Genomic DNA, 8,151 nt, shown 5'->3' with positions numbered 1-8,151 from the left:
TTGAATTCTAGGCCCCAGAAACTTGAAACAGTTAAGTCCAGCGTTACCAACATGCTGCCACTCACACCATTTGATACTTCCTGTAAACTCAATTTAAAGAGCAATAGACAAGCATGAGACAAAGTACCAGGACAAAGGTTTACACATACAATCCGGGGAGGCAGCTGAGCCTGGTGAGGCCTGTGGCAAGGAGGGCCAGGCAGTAGCTGAAAGTGGCAGCGGGCACCCTGCCTGCCCCAAGGGCTTCTTCCCTCCTTGGATCGAGGCATTGCCCCAGGATCTGCCAGGCTAACAGTCTTGAACCACCAAGCTTTTAGGGGCCAAACTGGCAGAGGGTTGGGGCAAAACACTGACTTGGCCTTGGCAGGAGGAAGCAGAACAGCACAGGTGGCACCACCCACACAGGTCTCCAAGGCAAAGTCAGATTCAAGATTATTTAAAGAGAGATCCTGCAAGGACCCAGTGAGGAGCAAAGCAGCAAGAAATGGAGAAACAAAAGTCCCCTTAAGGGACCAGAGGAAAACCAGTTGCTAGCCCAGCACGGTAAAGCTTCAGGGATAAACCACTTCCCCGACCCCATCAGATGCACATCAGAGCTGCTGCAGGTGGGCCAGAGCTGGACCTGGCACCCTCCAGTGAAGACGGCTCTGGCAGGTGGGGAGAGGGAGGCCGCCTGATGAAGCTTATACACTAAACGAGTTGGGGAAGTAAAGCGAACCATATTACAGATGTTTCTTGGATTCTGTCTAGCCTCACCAGTGGAACCACTGAAGTAAAGAAATGTATTAATTTGCTGCCAATTCAGACAAAAACAAAGTTTGCTAGGTGAGGAAATTAAGCAGCAAGCAGTGTATTTTCTGTCCCTGATGCTTACCTGGGTTAACAGGCTACTTACTTCTGGTTCTAAATTTCTAGGAATAATTCGGACTTGGATCTACAAAGTAAGTACAGAAATCCAACTGAGGACTCAGCAATTTTACTTCTGAGTAGTATTGAACACTGCAATTGATTCCCCAACATCCCTTTTTTGCTGGAAGATTTGTCTCTGGCTAGTGGTTCTCAAGCTTGGCCTCAATCAGAGGCCCTACAGTGGGGTGGATTTCAAATGTATCAATGCCTAGGTCCTAACCAATACCCGTTAAATCAGAGTCTAGAGGTGGGTTCGGTGTAAAATTTCCTGGGGCAATTTTAATGTACAACCACCAAGAGATCCCCTTTGCACAGGGAGATACCACTTCACATCCATTAGGATGACTATTACTAAAAACAAACAAAACAGGAAATAACAAGTACTGGAGAGGATGTGGAGAAATTGGAACACTTGTGCAAAATGGATAATAATGTTGCTGGTGAGAATGTGTAATGGTACAGCCAATGAGGAAACAATATGATGTCATGTATATTTAACCACAATAAGGAGAGAGAGATCTCCTTTTCAAAATTGGGTATGTGACTCAATTCAGGCCAATGACATGGGGGGAGATAGCTCTTGGTGGGCTTCTGAGAAAAGTTTCCTGATCCTAGAAGACAGCTGCAGGATGAGATGCACTCCCTTGCTTCTCCAGACCTAACATCTAGGACTCTAGCCATCTGGGAACCAGCCTGAGGATGAAGCCAACATGCAGGGCAGCAGACAGATGGAAAGGTGTAAGTCCTTGAGGTCATTAAGCTCCGATACAAGGGACTCAAGTCAGTCTTATCTAAGGGCTTATGGTTTTTAGAAACAGGACATTAGGTCCAAAATGGAGTCATTTATGCTAAGCCCCACATAACCAAACTGAAACTTAGTTACAGTTTCAGCTCCCCCAGAAATACGATCTGAAACCAGTCAGTCAGGGCTCACCTGGTCAACACTACTGGTATACCCTGCCTGATAGACCCCTGCCATCCCCTGAGGGCATAAACCTTGCCACACCAATCCACCTGTTGCTAGTGTAACTGCTTTGTTCTTGCTCCCTTCTGCCCATAAAAGTCCTTCCTTTGGTTTAACCCCCTAGAGCTCCATTCTATCTGCTCCATTGGATGCTGCCCGATTCATGAATTGTTGAATAGCGACAACAAGGTATTTAAAATTTATTCACTTGAATTTTGTTTTTTAACATGGTTATGTAAGATAATACATTTCTTCTGATTAAATCCAGTTAAATTTCTGTAACTTGCTTCTGACAGTATCCAGACACTTGTACAAGTACTGTGGGTATAACAAAAATTTGGAAATAACCTAAAAGCCTAAAAGGGAAATGGGTGAATAAAGAAGAGGTATAAACATTGATGGAGTTACTCTAATACAGTTAAGAGAGAAACACATGGCATGAAAACAGGTGTTATGTATGATATATGAATTTTAAAACAATAAGGTGATTTTCATTGATTTATATTTTTTATATGTGAATGTTTCTAAATACATTAAATGGATCACATTTCATACATGATAGCCTGTTGGGCAGGGTAGAATTTGACTGGGATGGGAGTAAAAGAGGCAACATATGTATTAGGACTATTTTATTTCTAATCTTAAAACATAAAACAAGGTGATCAGATGTTAACAATGGACAATCTGGGGATTCTACATAGGTATGTGTTTGTGATTCCTGATACTGTTCTATATTTACAAATTCTCAAAGTGAAAAGATCCTTTCCCCAGGGCTATCCATGGCCCAAACAAATTTAACTAAGGAAGGCAGAAAAAACCTTCAATAAAGACATAGGAATCAAGGCTAAAGTCAGTTTAATTACAAGTGGGCTTTACTTATTCAGAAACTTCTCTTTTTTGTTGTATGAGCATTTTTAACATTCCAACTTTTTATTTGGAAATAATTAAAGACTCCCCCAAAATTGCAAAAATATTACAAGAGGTCCCCCATCACCCTACTTTCCCCTATGGTAACACCTTATGTAACTATAATACACTATCAATACCAAGAAATTGACATTGCCCTGATACAATTAAGTAGACTGTATGCCTTACTGTGATTTACCTGTTTATCCTTTCTTTTATTTTTAATGCCTTTAACTTACAAAAGCAAGTTGCTCATCAACGGAAGAATGGATAAATAAGAAGTGGTACATCCATGGAATATTATTTGGCCATAAAAAGGAATGAAGCTCTTACACTTGTTACAACATGGATGAACCATGAAAATATGATGCTGGTGAAGGCAGCCAGACACAAAAGTTTATCTATTGTATGATTCCATTAGTATGAAATGACTGGAATGGGTGAATCCTAGAGTTAGAAACGAGATTGGTGGATATGGGGACAAGGAGGACAGGAGAAAGGGGAGCGTGTTCCCATGGGAATGGGGAGCATTCATATAATGATTACGGGCGCCCTTGTGCCACGGTGAAAATGTTGGGGAACTAGATGAAGGTGGTAGCTGTACAAACACTGTGATTACACTAAATACCACTGACTTGTTCACTTTAAAGTGGTTAATTTTATGTTATATAAATTTCACCTCATTAAAAACTTTTTGAAAAAAGCAATTTGCTTATTGTAGGAAAACCCAAATATAATAGTATAAGTACAAAATTGCACTTTCTTCTCCCAGCTGCTCTCCTCTCCACATCCAATCCCACTCCATTAATACACCTTCGATTAACTGTTTAATATTTAACTGTCCACATTTCTAAAAGGTTTATGATGCATGTGTCTCTTTCTCTCCCAAACTTTACTGAGCACTTTATCCATGCCAGGCAATGATGCACAGTCTGATGGGATTAATTTTCTGGTAGGAGGAGAAGGGCAGTAAGCATGGGAACCAGTAGAAATTTCAGATTGTGTAAGTGCTGTGAAAAAATAAAACTAGGTAAGAAGGTAGAGAGTGACATGGGTTGGTGGAGGGCCAGGGTGGCTAGGAGAGGCCTCTGAGCTGAGGGCACAGTGTCTGAGTTGAATGTGCATGAGCTGGAGAGGTGAAGATCTAGGGAAAGAGCATTCCAGAGAGGGAAAAACTAGATACTTTTAAAGAAATAGGATTGTATGAGAGAGATTGATTTACTGTTTCTTCCACGACTACGTCATTGTTCTTTCCCTGCTTTACCATATATTATAAATGTATTTCTATGTTGGCACCTTGTCTCTTTCACTCCTTTAATAGCTGCATATTATTCCATAATATTGATATACTATTACTTAGCTAATCATTTCCCTGTTGAGGGACATTTAGGTTGTTTCAAGTTTGGAGCTACTGCAAACATGCTGGAAAGGATAGCTTTTCACCCTTGGGCATAGAAAACATTTCCAGGAGTCGGGACTGCTGCACCAGGGTCCATTCACGTGAATGCGTTTTCACCCACTAAACCCTGGAACGGCTGTGGCCTTCATTTGGCCTTGTGTTCAGAAGTATAAAAGAGAAAAAGACTTTTTAAAAGAGAAAAAAGATTGGCTTCTCTCTCTGAGGCCACCCACACTTTTAACTTTTTCCCAATGTTTCAGCGTATCTCTCTCCCTGAAGTAGCCCACATTCCCCTTTCTCTGAGTGTGCACTTTCTTTCTTCAAATAAAACTTAAACCTTTTAAGGCGCCTGTCCTCCTTGAGGTCGCCTGCACATTTTCTCTTGTTAAGCAACCAATTTTACATGAAACATTTACTCTGCTTAAAAAAAAAAGATAAAAAGATTTTAAAAACAAACAAAATACTGTGCAGTTGACTGAAAGTTACAAATGCTGAGACCCTGATTAAATTTAAAGGTAGAATAGCTAAGGGAGGAGAGGAAAACCACATAGAACAAGAGTAACTACTAGGAATGCCAGGTGGTGGAATTTGCACTTGGCAATGGGAATGATGTGTCGTAAAATGCCTCTGACCATGAATAAGCATAGCTTTCCAAAGTAAAGCTGTTGTTAAGCTAACCCCCTGTGCACATTCACAGAAAATAGCAGGATGTCCTTGGAAAAACTCTCTTAAAGTTGATCATCCTGTGTCTCAACAGCCCTAGATGAGTATAGAAGGGCAGTGTCCTCCTAAACTCCCTATTGATTCACCCGTTCATTCATTAAACACTTACTAAGCATGTTTTCTATGCAAGGCATTCTATAGGGCATTGGAAACATAAAGAAGATGAAGAAAAGCCCCTGACCTCGAGTTGCTCAGTTTTAGCACGACAGTAATTATCAAGAAGAGCTTCTCACTTTCCTGCTGGAGCAGTGCCTCAACCCTGGCAGGTCAAAGCATTTGAAAACCAATGGAGTGGATTCTTTCCTGAATATCCATAATTATTCTATTCAGGGACAGGGAAATTAATGACATCTACTGCTTTTCTCATCTGCAGGCTTAGCAGTTTCTGTCCTAGTCCCTAGAAAAAGTACCAGGCACAAAGAAACACTGCTAATTTAATTAGAGGTGAAGAACTAACCTATCAACATGATCATATGGAGCCCTTTGGGGGATATATCTTGAGGTATGGCATCCTACAGTGTGGTTCACTATTTGAGTAAACTGCTTGCGTTGAAATTTTCTTAGGAGTAGGTTATGGGGTGCAAACCTTGAGTGAGAAGGTGCTTTATTTTAAACACACCGTATTTTATTTTTGTTGTGAATGTAAGATAAAAATATTAACTAATTCAAGAGTAAAGCAGGTTTCCCATATATGAAGGTCTGATTTTTATGTCAATTGTTAATATGTTTCTGTACATCTGAGGACAATCATTTGAAAGTGGGACACTCTTAGGAAAGATTCTATTGGGTCTTCAGAGAACTATATTAATAAGCTGTAACCAGAACTTTGTATTAATCAGAGGAATACATTATCTATTATTGGTGGGAAAAATCAATGTCCAGATTCCAGGGATTATGGACCACAGGCCTGAGGAGACACTGAAAGTCAGCTTTGCTATTATGAAAGAGGTTTCTTTACAGTTACAGTTGCCTAAGTGTTGTGTATTTTTTAAAGTATCCATAAAATTGCCGGTTTAATGTTAAACACAATTTCAAACCACTTTAGTGTAAGACTTATTTTAATGCATACCTGACAGCTTCATTTTTGACCTACCTCATTAAGCTGAATTCCCTTTTATCTTTAAAATACAGATATTAAAAAATAAAATTCACCTCTAAATCGAGATCTGGACCTTAACATAAAGTTAAGAACCATCTTTTCCATGTGTCCAAGCCTTTGCTCTGTAATTCTTAGAAGGTTAGTTGCACTCTGTCTAGATTCCTTGCAGAAAAATCTCGACAATGTTTTTATCTGATTTGGACTCCACATGAGCGAATTACAGGAAAACAACAGATGCTCAGGGAAACGTTATTTTCCTACTTCATGCAGTTGGGTCTAAGTATTTATCTTTGTCTTTCATTCGTGCTTTTCCCATATTTACCTAAATGAACCCAGTCACGGTGAGATGCAGTCAGTGAAGTACTGCGGTTATACTTAGAGCAAATCTATTCATTCAAAAGAAAACCACTTCATGTAATGGTGCATAAAGAAGCTAGACGCACCAAACTCACCCTAATAGTTGGGTACAGCTGGGTACGTCATGGAATATGGCAATCCTGTTTAATTTGCAAAGCCCTGGACGGGAGGAGGATGGGATGGAAAAGTTTGGAAGACTCGTCAAACAGACAGTGAATCGTCAAGGGTTTCCAGTTAATAATGCCCTCTGTTGGCGCTCAGCCTGGACCCGAGCGCCTTACTAGCCACATTGTAGGTTGTTATAATGTCTTACGGTTTATTGTCTCTTCTACCAAATGAATACATGAAATGAGAGACGCTCTAAGTTGGGCGTCTTAATGTAGGACAAAATCTTGCTCAAGGCGGGGAGAAGAAAGGTGGGAAGAGAATGAAGGTAGGGAGACTGTGCGACAGAGAACGCTCAGAGGCTGGTAAAAGGGAAGGAAGGGATGTCCAGGGGTTGAAAGCTTTATCCCCCCCCGTAGAACTGCTGTCGGTTTTCCCTCATCCTGTGCCTCACAGGACAGAGTGGACCGCCCCCGAGGGCTGAAAGGCTCTGGATCGGAGGCGCCGCACGGAACCGCGCCAAGATTCAACCCTGCCGCTGCCCCACCCGGTGACAGGCGGAGCCGCGAGGGCGACCAGGTCCCCGCCTCTTTGCTCTGCCTGCCGGGAGCCGGAACCTCTTCCGGTTGCTCCGGACCACGGAACTCCGACTCCCATCGGCCCCCGGGAAAACCGCAGCGGGGTCGCGCGGGCCCTGTCGGAACTCGTAGTTCCGTCTTTGGCCGTGCTTTATAGCCGGAAGCGGGGACGAACGGGGCTGAGAACTACCGAGGCGAAGGTACGGGAGGCGGTGAGGGGGTCAATCTGCGCCGGGCGTTGGGTGGCCGGTGAGGCAGTTGGAGGTGCCTGGGTTGGGTGGAAGGACATCGGCTGGCCCACACGAGCAGGGTTGAGCTGCTGCCGCCGCCGCCGTTGTCGCGAGTGCGGAGTGGGGACTGGAGCTGCTGCCGCAGCGACTCCGGGGACTCTGTCGCTAGCCCCCAGCCCTTCTCCCCGGCTTGTTGCCCCCTCGTCCATTTCCCGCCCTCTCTTCATCACACGCGCGGCCCCCGTCCCCCGATCGTGGATCCGGGCAGTGCCGGCGGCGGCGGCGGCGACGGAAGCAGCAGCGACTCAGCGCCCGACTGCTGGGAACAGGCGGACATGGAAGCCCCCGGGTCGGGCCTGTGCGGCGGCGGCCGCCGAGGCCCACCGTGAGCACCTCAGCGCGGCCTTCAGCCGGCACCTCCACGTCAGCGCCAAACCCTTCGTCCCCAACGTCCACGCCGCCGAGTTCGTGCCGTCCTTCCTGCGTGGCTCGGCCGAGCCGTCGCCACCCCCGGCTGGCGCCGGCGCCAACCACCACGGAGCCGGCAGTGGCGCGGGAGGCCCTTCGGGTAAAGGGGCCGGGACGCGGGAGCAGCCGAGCGGGAGGCCGGAGCCCACCTTGGTGGGGTGGGGGGACGGGTCTGCGGCTCGCCTCGCAGGGCGGGGGACGCGCGGCCTCGAAGCCCGGCGGCACGCGGGGCGCTGACAGCGGCGCTGGGCGCGGGCAGCCCTGGGTGGGGCCGCCCGGGCGCGGCGGAGGGCCTGGAGGAGCCGTAGCCGGGTGTCGGTGACACGGGAGGGATCTGGGGCTCGTCCCCTCCTCGGGGGCCGCAGTTACCCACCAGAACTGAGAACCGTATGGGACAGACAGGGCCCGTGGCC

At 45.5% G+C, this 8,151-nt stretch overlaps 1 long non-coding RNA gene across 1 annotated transcript; it reads left to right on the top strand.

The window, feature by feature from the left end:
• Positions 1-1,312: 1,312 nt before the first annotated feature.
• LOC140843718 (uncharacterized) lies at positions 1,313-4,532 on the top strand. The gene is made up of 3 exons (XR_012121716.1): positions 1,313-1,647; positions 1,998-2,062; positions 3,024-4,532. It is a non-coding gene; the product is annotated as an uncharacterized lncRNA (long non-coding RNA).
• The last annotated feature ends 3,619 nt before the right edge of the window (positions 4,533-8,151 follow it).

The sequence above is a fragment of the Manis javanica genome, chromosome 10, assembly GCF_040802235.1.
Source record: "Manis javanica isolate MJ-LG chromosome 10, MJ_LKY, whole genome shotgun sequence".
In the NCBI taxonomy this organism is placed as follows: Eukaryota; Metazoa; Chordata; class Mammalia; order Pholidota; family Manidae; genus Manis; species Manis javanica.
Note: the sequence above shows the minus strand (reverse complement) of the source record. Positions and strands in the feature narration are given on the sequence as shown.